Genomic DNA, 12,911 nt, shown 5'->3' with positions numbered 1-12,911 from the left:
GTTTGTTCTCAGTTTTTAACAGTCTCTTATGCTTTGGCTCTCTCCCATTCTAACCTCTTTTTTTTTTTTCCTTCCCCTTCCCCATGGGTTCCTGTTAAGTTTCTCAGGATCCACATAAGAGTGAAACCATATGGTATCTGTCTTTCTCTGTATGGCTTATTTCACTTAGCATCACACTCTCCAGTTCCATCCACGTTGCTACAAAAGGCCATATTTCATTTTTTCTCATTGCCACGTAGTACTCCATTGTGTATATAAACCACAATTTCTTTATCCATTCATCAGTTGATGGACATTTAGGCTCTTTCCATAATTTGGCTATTGTTGAGAGTGCTGCTATGAACATTGGGGTACAAGTGGCCCTATGCATCAGTGCTCCTGTATCCCTTGGATAAATTCCTAGCAGTGCTATTGCTGGGTCATAGGGTAGGTCTATTTTTAATTTTCTGAGGAACCTCCACACTGCTTTCCAGAGCGGCTGCACCAATTTGCATTCCCACCAACAGTGCAAGAGGGTTTCCGTTTCTCCACATCCTCGCCAGCATCTATAGTCTCCTGATTTGTTCATTTTGGCCACTCTGACTGGCATGAGGTGATATCTGAGTGTGGTTTTGATTTGTATTTCCCTGATAAGGAGCGACACTGAGCATCTTTTCATGTGCCTGTTGGCCATCCGGATATCTTCTTTAGAGAAGTGTCTATTCATGTTTTCTGCCCATTTCTTCACTGGGTTATTTGTTTTTTGGGTGTGGAGTTTGGTGAGCTCTTTATAGATTTTGGATACTAGCCCTTTGTCCGATATGTCATTTGAGAATATCTTTTCCCATTCCGTTGGTTGCCTTTTAGTTTTGTTGGTTGTTTCCTTTGCTGTGCAGAAGCTTTTTATCTTCATAAGGTCCCAGTAATTCACTTTTGCTTTTAATTCCCTTGCCTTTGGGGATGTGTCGAATAAGAGATTGCTACGGCTGAGGTAAGAGAGGTCTTTTCCTGCTTTCTCCTCCAGGGTTTTGATGGTTTCCTGTCTCACATTTAGGTCCTTTATCCATTTTGAGTTTATTTTTGTGAATGGTGTGAGAAAGTGGTCTAGTTTCAACCTTCTGCATGTTGCTGTCCAGTTCTCCCAGCACCATTTGTTAAAGAGGCTGTCTTTTTTCCATTGGATGTTCTTTCCTGCTTTGTCAAAGATGAGTTGGCCATACGTTTGTGGGTCTAGTTCTGGGGTTTCTATTCTATTCCATTGGTCTATGTGTCTGTTTTGGTGCCAATACCATGCTGTCTTGATGATGACAGCTTTGTAGTAGAGGCTAAAGTCTGGGATTGTGATGCCTCCTGCTTTGGTCTTCTTCTTCAAAATTCCTTTGGCTATTCGGGGCCTTTTGTGGTTCCATATGAATTTTAGGATTGCTTGTTCTAGTTTCGAGAAGAATGCTGGTGCAATTTTGATTGGGATTGCATTGAATGTGTAGATAGCTTTGGGTAGTATTGACATTTTGACAATATTTATTTTTCCAATCCATGAGCAGGGAATGTCTTTCCATTTCTTTAAATCTTCTTCAATTTCCTTCATAAGCTTTCTATAGTTTTCAGCATACAGATCCTTTACATCTTTGGTTAGATTTATTCCTAGGTATTTTATGCTTCTTGGTGCAATTGTGAATGGGATCAGTTTCTTTATTTGTCTTTCTGTTGCTTCATTGTTAGTGTATAAGAATGCAACTGATTTCTGTACATTGATTTTGTATCCTGCAACTTTGCTGAATTCCTGTATCAGTTCTAGCAGACTTTTGGTGGAGTCTATCGGATTTTCCATGTATAATATCATGTCATCTCAAAAAGCGAAAGCTTGACTTCATCTTTGCCAATTTTGATGCCTTTGATTTCCTTTTGTTGTCTGATTGCTGATGCTAGAACTTCCAGCACTATGTTAAACAGCAGCGGTGAGAGTGGGCATCCTTGTCGTGTTCCTGATCTCAGGGAAAAAGCTCTCAGTTTTTCCCCGTTGAGGATGATGTTAGCTGTGGGCTTTTCATAAATGGCTTTTATGATCTTTAAGTATGTTCCTTCTATCCCGACTTTCTCAAGGGTTTTTATTAAGAAAGGGTGCTGGATTTTGTCGAAGGCCTTTTCTGCATCGATTGACAGGATCATATGGTTCTTCTCTTTTTTTTTGTTAATGTGATGTATCACGTTGATTGATTTGCGAATGTTGAACCAGCCCTGCATCCCAGGAATGAATCCCACTTGATCATGGTGAATAATTCTTTTTATATGCCGTTGAATTCGATTTGCTAGTATCTTATTGAGAATTTTTGCATCCATATTCATCAGGGATATTGGCCTGTAGTTCTCTTTTTTTACTCGGTCTCTGTCTGGTTTAGGAATCAAAGTAATACTGGCTTCATAGAATGAGTCTGGGAGTTTTCCTTCCCTTTCTATTTCTTGGAATAGCTTGAGAAGGATAGGTATTATCTCTGCTTTAAACGTCTGGTAGAACTCCCCTGGGAAGCCATCTGGTCCTGGACTCTTATTTGTTGGGAGATTTTTGATAACCGATTGAATTTCTTCGCTGGTTATGGGTCTGTTCAAGCTTTCTATTTCCTCCTGATTGAGTTTTGGAAGAGTGTGGGTGTTCAGGAATTTGTCCATTTCTTCCAGGTTGTCCAATTTGTTGGCATATAATTTTTCATAGTATTCCCTGATAATTGTTTGTATCTCTGAGGGATTGGTTGTAATAATTCCATTTTCATTCATGATTTTATCTATTTGGGTCATCTCCCTTTTCTTTTTGAGAAGCCTGGCTAGAGGTTTGTCAATTTTGTTTATTTTTTCAAAAAACCAACTCTTGGTTTCGTTGATCTGCTCTACAGTTTTTTTAGATTCTATATTGTTTATTTCTGCTCTGATCTTTATTATTTCTCTTCTTCTGCTGGGTTTAGGCTGCCTTTGCTGTTCTGCATCTAGTTCCTTTAGGTGTGCTGTTAGATTTTGTATTTGGGATTTTTCTTGTTTCTTGAGATAGGCCTGGATTGCAATGTATTTTCCTCTCAGGACTGCCTTTGCTGCGTCCCAAAGCGTTTGGATTGTTGTATTTTCATTTTCGTTTGTTTCCATATATTTTTTAATTTCTTCTCTAATTGCCTGGTTGACCCACTCATTCGTTAGTAGGGTGTTCTTTAACCTCCATGCTTTTGGAGGTTTTCCAGACTTTTTTCTGTGGTTGATTTCAAGCTTCATAGCATTGTGGTCTGAAAGTAAGCATGGTATAATTTCAATTCTTGTAAACTTATGAAGGGCTGTTTTGTGACCCAGTATATGATCTATCTTGGAGAATGTTCCATGTGCACTCGAGAAGAAAGTATATTCTGTTGCTTTGGGATGCAGAGTTCTAAATATATCTGTCAAGTCCATCTGATCCAATGTATCATTCAGGGCCCTTGTTTCTTTATTGACCGTGTGTCTAGATGATCTATCCATTTCTGTAAGTGGGGTGTTAAAGTCCCCTGCAATTACCACATTCTTATCAATAAGGTTGCTTATGTTTATGAGTAATTGTTTTATATATTTGGGGGCTCCGGTATTCGGCGCATAGACATTTATAATTGTTAGCTCTTCCTGATGGATAGACCCTGTAACTATTATATAATGTCCTTCTTCATCTCTTGTTACAGCCTTTAATTTAAAGTCTAGTTTGTCTGATATAAGTATGGCTACTCCAGCTTTCTTTTGGCTTCCAGTCGCATGATAAATAGTTCTCCATCCCCTCACTCTCAATCTAAAGGTGTCCTCAGGTCTAAAATGAGTCTCTTGTAGACAGAAAATAGATGGGTCTTGTTTTTTTATCCATTCTGATACCCTATGTCTTTTGGTTGGCGCATTTAATCCATTTATATTCAGTGTTATTATAGAAAGATACGGGTTTAGAGTCATTGTGATGTCTGTATGTTTTATGCTTGTAGTGATGTCTCTGGGACTTTGTCTCACAGGGTCCCCTTTAGGATCTCTTGTAGGGCTGGTTTAGTGGTGACAAATTCCTTCAGTTTTTGTTTGTTTGGGAAGACCTTTATCTCTCCTTCTATTCTAAATGACAGACTTGCTGGATAAAGGATTCTTGGCTGCATATTTTTTCTGTCTAGCACCCTGAAAATCTCATGCCAATTCTTTCTGGCCTGCCAAGTTTCAAAAGAGAGATCAGTCACGAGTCTTATAGGTCTCCCTTTATATGTGAGGGCACGTTTACCCCTTGCTGCTTTCAGAATTTTCTCTTTATCCTTGTATTTTGCCAGTTTCACTATGATATGTCATGCAGAAGATCAATTCAAGTTACGTCTGAAGGGAGTTCTCTGTGCCTCTTGGATTTCAATGCCTTTTTCCTTCCCCAGTTCAGGGAAGTTCTCAGCTATAATTTCTTCAAGTACCCCTTCAGCACCTTTCCCTCTCTCTTCCTCCTCTGGGATACCAATTATGCGTATATTATTTCTTTTTAGTGTATCACTTAGTTCTCTAATTTTCCCCTCATACTCCTGGATTTTTTTATCTCTCTTTTTCTCAGCTTCCTCTTTTTCCATAACTTTATCTTCTAGTTCACCTATTCTCTCCTCTGCCTCTTCAAGCCGAGCTGTGGTGGTTTCCATTTTGTTATGCATTTCGTTTAAAGCGTTTTTCAGCTCCTCGTGACTGTTCCTTAGTCCCTTGATCTCTGTAGCAAGAGATTCTCTGCTGTCCTGTATACTGTTTTCAAGCCCAGCGATTAATTTTATGACTATTATTCTAAATTCACTTTCTGTTATATTATTTAAATCCTTTTTGATCAGCTCATTAGCTGTTGTTATTTCCTGGAGATTCTTCTGAGGGGAGTTCTTCTGCTTGGTCATTTTGGATAGTCCCTGGCGTGGTGAGGACCTGCAGGGCACTTCCCCTGTGCTGTGGTGTATAACTGGAGTTGGTGGGCGGGGCCGCAGTCAGACCTGATGTCTGCCCCCAGCCCACCGCTGGGGCCACAGTCAGACTGGTGTGTGCCTTCTCTTCCCTTCTCCTAGGGGCGGGATTCACTGTGGGGTGGTGTGGCTCGTCTGGGCTACTTGCACCCTGCCAGGCTTGTGATGCTGGGGATCTGGCGTATTAGCTGGGGTGGGTAGGCAAGGTGCACGGGGGCAGGAGGGGCAGGCTTAGATCGCTTCTCCTTAGGTGATCCACTTCAGGAGGGGCCCTGTGGCAGCGGGAGGGAGTCAGATCCGCTGCCGGAGGTTTGGCTCTGCAGAAGCGCAGAGTTGGGTGTTTGCAGGGAGCGAGCAAGTTCCCTGGCAGGAACTGGTTCTCTTTGGGATTTTGGCTGGGGGATGGGCGGGGGAGATGGCGCTGGCGAGCGCCTTTGTTCCCCACCAAACTGAGCTCTGTTGTCAGGGGGCTCAGCAGCTCTCCCTCCCTTTGTCCTCCAGCCTTCCCGCTTTCCGAGCAGAGCTGTTAACTTATGACCTCCCAGACTCTAAGTCGCGCTTGTTGTGGGAACACAGTCCGTCAGGCCCCTCCGCTTTTGCCAGCCAGACTCGGGGGCTCTGCTTGGCCGGCGAGCCGCCCCTCTGCCCCGGCTCCCTCCCGCCAGTCCGTGGAGCGCGCACCGCCTCACCGCCCTTCCTACCCTCTTCCGTGGGCCTCTCGTCTGCGTTTGGCTCCGTGGGCCTCTCGTCTGCGTTTGGCTCCGGCGACTCCGTTCTGCTAATCCTCTGGCGGTTTTCTGGGTTATTTAGGCAGGTGTAGATGGAATCTAAGTGATCAGCAGGACGTGCGGTGAGCCCAGCGTCCTCCTAAGCTGCCATCTTGCCGATTCCTCCTAACACATTGTGTTTTAGTTGTTACTTTATGTTTCTCTCCTACAGAATTGTAAAATTTTGGAAGTTAGAGTCTATATGTAAATCATCAGTCACAATAGTGCTACCATTACTTGGCACATTATAGGCATTAACTAAATGCCTTTTTTTGTTCAAATTTATTTATATATTTATTTTATGTAATTTTTTAATTTACATTGTAAGTTAACATATAGTGTAATAATTGGTTTTAGGAGTACAGTTAGTGATTTGTCACTAACATGCAACACCCAGTTCTCATTACAAGTGCCTTCCTTAATACCCATCACCCATTTAGCGTATCCCCTGCCTACCTCCCCTCCAGGGACCCTCAGTTTGTTCTCTATAGTTGACAGTCTATTATGGTTTGCCTCTCTCTCTCTCTCTCTTTTTCCCCCATCCCCTGTGTTCATCTGTTTTGTTTCTTAAATTCCACATAGGAGTGAAATCATGTGGTATTTATTTTTCTCTGACTTATTTTGCGTAGCATAATACACTCTAGCTCCATCAATGTCATAGAAAATGGCAAAAGTTCATTATTTTTGATGGATGAGTGATATTCCATTGTATCTATATACCACAACTTCTTTATCCATTCATCATCAGTTGATGGACATTTGGGCTCTTTACATAATTTGGCTATTGTTGATAAGTAAATCAGGGTGCATGTGCCTCTTTAAATCAGTATGTTAGTATCCTTTGGGAAATCCTGGTAGTGGAATTGCTGGGTCGTGGGGTAGTTCTATTCTTAACTTTTGAGGAATCTCCATACTGTTTTCCAAAGTCAGTGCACAAAGTTTCATTCCCATCAACAGAGTAAGAGGGTTCCCCTTTCTCCACATCCTAATGCTTGTTATTCCCATGTTGTTACTTTCAGCCATTTGGATAGGTGTGAGATGGTATCTCATCATGGTTTTGATTTGTTTTTCCCTGCTGATGAGTAATGCTGAGCATCTTTTCATGTGTCTGTTAGTCATCTCGATGTCTTCTTTGGAGAAATCTCTTCTCATGTCTTCTGCCCATTTCTTAACTGGATTATTTGTTTTTTTGGGTGTGGAGTTTGATAAGCTCATTATAGGTTTTGGACACTAACCCTTTATCACATGTCGTTTGCACATTCTCCCATTCCGTAGGTTGCCTTTTAGTTTTGTTGATTGTTTCCTTCTCTGTGCAAAAGCTTTTTATCTTAATGAAGTCCCGGTTGTTAATTTTTGTTTCTCTTGCGTCCAAAGATATGTCCAGTAAGAAGTTGCTATGGTCGAAGTCAAAGAGGTTGCTACCTGCGTTCTTCTCTAGGATTTTGATGGTTTCCTGTCTCACATTTGGTCTTCTATCCACTTTGAATTTATTTTTGTATATGCTGTAAGAAAATGGTCCAGCCTCATTCTCCTGCATGTGGCTATCCAGTTTTCTCAATACCATTTGTTGAAGAGACTATCTTTTTTCCATTGGATACTCTTTCCTGCTTTGTTGAAAATTAGTTCACCCACAGTTGTGGAACCATTTCTGGGTTTTCTATTCTGTTTCATTGTTCTATGTGTCTGTTTTTGTCCTAGTACCATACTATCTTGATGACTACAGCTTTGTAGTATACCTTGAAGTCAGGGATTGTGATTCCTCCAGCTTTATTTTCTACAAGATTGCTTTGGCTGTTCAGGTCTTTTCTGGTTCCATACAAATTTTAGGACTGCATTTCTAGCTGTGTGAAAATGCTGATGGTATTTTGATAGGGATGGCATTAAATGTGTAGATTACTTTGGGCAGTATAGACATTTTAATGATATTTGTTCTTTTAATCCATGAGCGTGAAATGGTTTTCCATTTCTTTGTGTACTCTTCAATTTCTTTCATCAGTGTTCTATACTTTTCAGAGTACAGATCTTTTACCTCTTTGGTTGGATTTATTCTTATGTGTCTTTTGGTTTTTGTTGCAACTGTAAATAGGATTGATTCCTTGATTTCTTTTTCTGCTGCTGCGCTATCGGTGTGTAAACAAGGCACAAATTTCTGTATGTTGAATTTGTATCCGGTGACTTTGCTAAATTTATGTGTCAGTTCTTTAAATAAATACGCTTTAATGAATGGGCTCAGGAATAATTTTTAAAATTATTTCAAATTTTGCATGAAGCGGCTTTTTAAAACATGGGGAGGATGTACTTGTTCTTTTAAAAAAAACTTTGAATTTGGCATATTGTTTGATAAACATTGCCTATGTTTTCAAGCAGATTTGAACCTTTGTGTAGGTTGACTGTAGGAAACTCCAAATTGCTTGCAGATTCAATGGTATGAGTATTTGTTCCAGATGAAAGTTGGTCACAGTTGTGGGAGATAGTATTCAGTATTAGAATTTCACACCTACAAATATTTTATAATAAAAAGGAGATTCCCACCATAAAGTTATTTTTTCTTAATTTTTAGAATGGAAAATAGAAGTGTATATGAATACCTTGTCTTAAAAAGTAAATAGCATTTAAATGTGACAATTAATTTAAATATTTAAATTTAAATATATATAATTAATTTAAATATTTAAATTTAAATATATAAATTTAATTTATATATTTAACTTAAATATATAAATTATAATTTATATTTATTTATATTTATATTTAATTTATATTTAATATATATTTAAATATATATTTAAATATACATATTTAATATATATAAATATATAATATATAAATATAAATATATATATAATTTATATAATATAAAATATATAAATATAATTTAAATATATAAAACATTTGGGAATACTTTTTAATAGAAATATGAAGTTAAATAACCAGGTCATTTAGAATGTTATACGTATCAAGCAGAAGTTTGTGAGCAATGTAGTTTAGAGCTAAAGGCAAATAAAGTTTTTGATTTCCCCGTAATGTGTTAATTTTTAAAAGTGTGTCCAAAGTGATATTTTTAGTACCCTCCCACTTTTGTTTCTCTTGCTTTTTGAAAGAGAAAGAAATAAAAAAATGTACGGAATTCTGTGGTTAGTTGGGTAAAATTGGTTAACTGCGAATTATAATCAGTGTTTCTAAATATCTAAAACATTTATGGCAGTAAGTGAAATTCTAAGCTTAATTTTAATGGAATTTTATTAAAAATAATTTAGCAATTTCAAGCAGTTTCTAAAACTTTTATAAATATTTCAGATAAGTAATTATGAATATAAAACTCCAAAGTTTTCTGTGGCATTGTAGGCCTTCCCTTTGTTAACCATTGTTATCAATGTTATTTGAATACTAGGTGTGTCGAGTTTTACCTTCCCATATCGGATCAAAGACTGATTAAAATAGTTTTTCTTTATTGCTTCATCACTTAACATCTACAAAAATGTTGCTATGGTAAGGTTTTGATAGATGATCCTAAAATGTGTATACCAAATTTAACTCTATTTTGAAAAATGTAGGTAACCTATCTTTATCATTATAAAATACATCATGTTCTGTTGTGCTACAAAAAGGATTAGACCCATAGTATTAAGCATTGTGTACTTGTTGAGGAATTTAACATGTTTGGGTAATTATGTCACAATTATTAAAGAGCCTCTTAACCGATTTCTTTCTGACTTTCTTGTGATACTTCAAATGGTTTCTCAGGACTCTTCTATAAATCAGCCTCTTGGTAGGTTTCTGCAGTATGCAGGACTGTGAGTTACCAGTTAAACTGAGGGATAATTATTTTCCTAATTATTGATTAGTTTAAGGTCTAATAATACACTCATTGAATGCTCATTCTCTTCTCTGTACATTTATCATTTGCCATTGTCTTTTGGGTTTATTTGGATTTTCTTATTGACCTGTAGGAACAAGTTGCTATCTTTAATTTGTTATATATGTTTTAAACTTACTCTCTCAGTTTGACCTGTCTTTTTACTTTATGATATCTTTTAGTTAAAATAAGTTTTTAATTTTAATACACTTACATCTTTCATTTTCCCTTTAAGTGCTTTGCATATTGTTTAAGAACTCTCTCCATAGTGCAGTCATGAAAATTTTTCTTTTATTTCTTCTAAAATTTTAAGGTGTTTTTTTGCTTGAGATTTAATTGTTATCAACGTGAAATTGTGTTTTTGTGTGTGTGCAGATACAAAGAATGGAATAGGTAGTTATTTTCATTTGTAAAAATAGAGAAAATTTTTTTTCTCAACATCAGTTTTTTGCAAAATCCAGTCATTTCTTAGAAATCAGTAATATTCTATCTATCATATCAAGTGTTCATATATGATTATATCTATTTCTGACTCCCATCATTCCACTGGTTAATTTTATCTCTATTATAGTACCTCATTTTACTAAATATGCTTCATAATATTGTTTTTAAAGTCTATTTATTTATTTTGAGAGAGAGAAAGAGAGTGCATGAGTGTGTAGGAAGGGATAGAGAGAGAGGGAGAGAAAGAATCCCAAGCAGATGGGACTCCATCTCACCAATTGTGAGATCATGACCTGAGCCAAAATCAAGAGTGGGACGCTAAACCTACTGAGCCATCTAGACATCCCCATAATATATTAAAAAAAATTTTTAACGTTTATTTATTATTGAGAGACAGTGAGACACAGAGCATGAGTAGGGGAAGGCCCGAGAGATGGAGACAGAATCTGAAGCAGGCTCCAGGCTCTGAGCCATCAGCACAGAGCCGGACGCAGGGCTCGAACTCACAAACCGCGAGATCATGACCTGAGCTGAAGTCGGCCGCTCAACCGACTGAGCCACCCAGGCGCCTGCCCCTCCATAATATGTTTTAATATTTGGTATGGTAGTTCCCTCTTTTTTCCTTTCTTATACTTCTTTGGCTGTTCTTAGTACATATACATATAGATTTTAGAATAAGCTTGTCATATTACATGCTAAACCCATTGGGATTTCAAACAACTGCATTCATCAGTTTTTTTATTATGTAGATGAATTTAGTCTCTTCAGAAGTTTTTTTAGATTCCATTAAATCTATTATACTGTTAGCACAAGAAAATTTCAGCAGTTTAGCAAATACTGAAACTAATTTAGAGGAGAGGATTAAGTAGGAGATAATGAGGAAGGTGGGCAAATTGATGAAAACCTTATGTTAAATTATTAGTTCTTTAAAATATTAATATACATATAGTATTCATTTAACATATATCTGTGTGTATATAATTATATGTACATGTACATAGATATGGCTAAATATATATAGATCATTTAGTACACATAAATAGAACATCCTAAGCTTTCTGCCCATTTGTATTTAATTTTCTGTTAATTGCTGTTCCTATAGTTTTCCCAGTTTTTTTGTTTGTTATTTTTTACATATGTGCAGAAGTATTGATAAATATCTATTTTCTTTTATGTTAGTTACAATTTTTTTCTGCTTGTAGTATTTTTAACTTATTTGCAGTACTCTTTCATAGAGAAATTTATATGTAAAACCAATCCATTATCTGACAAATTTTGTATTAACAAAATTTGCCTCATATCAAGATTATTAAAATGTTTTATTATTTCAGTTAACCTTATTTTTTTTACATTTGGCTTCTTCAGATCTGAAGTTTATGACCTTATGGTATAGCATGAGACACATACTTTTTCTCTTCCAAATATTTTTTAAATTATCCTAATATCATTTATTGACTTGTTCATCTCCCTTGATTTGAAATGTAAATTTTATAAAAAACTAAATTCTCATGTATATAGGTAATGAAATGATTACTTATTTTAGTCTTTTTCATATTTGGATAACAACATTCTTTTTCTTAAAAAAAGTTTTTTTTGATGTTTATTTATTTTTGAGAGAGAGACAGGCATAAGCAGGGGAGGGGCAGAGACAGAGGGAGATACAGAATCTGAAGCAGGTTTCAGGCTCTGAACTGTCAGCACAGAGCCCGACATGGGGCTCAAACTCACAAACCATGAGATTATGACCTGAAGTCAGATGCTCGACCAACTGAGCCACCCAGGCACCCCTTGGATAGCAACATTCCTATATTATATTTCATCTTTCTATTTTTTTTAATATTGTGGAGAAATATACATATGCCTTGAATTTATTATTGTATTCCCTTTTGTTCATCCCAGTGTTTCTGTTATGTCTTAAGTAAATTTTCTTATTTGCTTTGCTCTAATATTTCCTTAATTATTTGTATAGTCTTTTTTGTTCTTCTGTATTTATAAATAATAGACCAGACTGATTACTTGTTGTGAGCATACATTTTTTGCTGGTTTTTCTTGTTGTTTCTGCTGCTATTGCTGTTATTTGTTTGCTTTTTAGCAGCTGTCAAAGTCTGCTTACATCAAAGGCTTTTATCCAGTATATACAAAATTATACTGGAGCTCCTTATAAATGGGAAGTAATATGCTTAGGCAAGAAAGTTGAGGGACTCTTTTTTTTGTTTACTTAAATAAGCATGCGTTTGAATTGGTTGTAGCACTTTAGAGTATTTTCACTCATTGGTGAATCAGCCTTTGTTTTTCCTTACCCATCTGTTTGTTTCTATGTGAGATTCTGCTAGTTATGTGGGCTCCGTTTTGTTTCTCCCTAGAACCACAACTTCCATTCTTAGACAGCCTCTCCATCTCAGGCAGATCTTGTGTGGCTAGAGAGTTCTTCTCATGTCAGTGACTAGAAGGAATCTTTTCAGCCATGTATACTGGGTTCTCAGAACGAAAAGCAGTAAGACTAGTCTGCTTCACCATAGGCTGGCCTTTAGTTGTTTACTTTGATTATCACCTGCTTCTTCTCACATGCTTCTTCTCACATGCTGGGAATTTTTCATGAGCTCCACAGAGAAGCCTTTCACCTCCCCTGAAATGGTCTTCATTTTCCCCTTCTGAGTTATATTTTTCTTTGCTCTGTTTTCACTAGCAGTCCCTTCTGATTTCTTTCTATTTCTGGGAATTATTCTGAAGTATATGTTCCAGTGCTTTTATTGGCAAACATATATATTTTTCTCCAGAAATATTGTACAACATGGGAATTGAAGAGAAGTAATCATGTATGCCCAACCTAACATCTGGAATTAGAGATTATCTAAGAAACCCATAAAATTATGACTATGTATTCTCTTGTGTTTTTGGTAATTTGTGTCA

The 12,911-nt window shown here is 36.9% G+C and overlaps 1 protein-coding gene across 7 annotated transcripts in view; it reads left to right on the top strand.

The window, feature by feature from the left end:
• Positions 1-12,911, top strand: part of CCDC178 (coiled-coil domain containing 178) — a 514,890-nt gene that overhangs the window by 70,387 nt on the left and 431,592 nt on the right. The gene's annotated exons all lie outside the window — the stretch shown is intronic.

Source organism: Prionailurus viverrinus, chromosome D3 (genome assembly GCF_022837055.1).
Source record: "Prionailurus viverrinus isolate Anna chromosome D3, UM_Priviv_1.0, whole genome shotgun sequence".
NCBI classification, from domain to species: Eukaryota; Metazoa; Chordata; class Mammalia; order Carnivora; family Felidae; genus Prionailurus; species Prionailurus viverrinus.
This window is presented reverse-complemented; position numbering and strand designations above follow the sequence as displayed.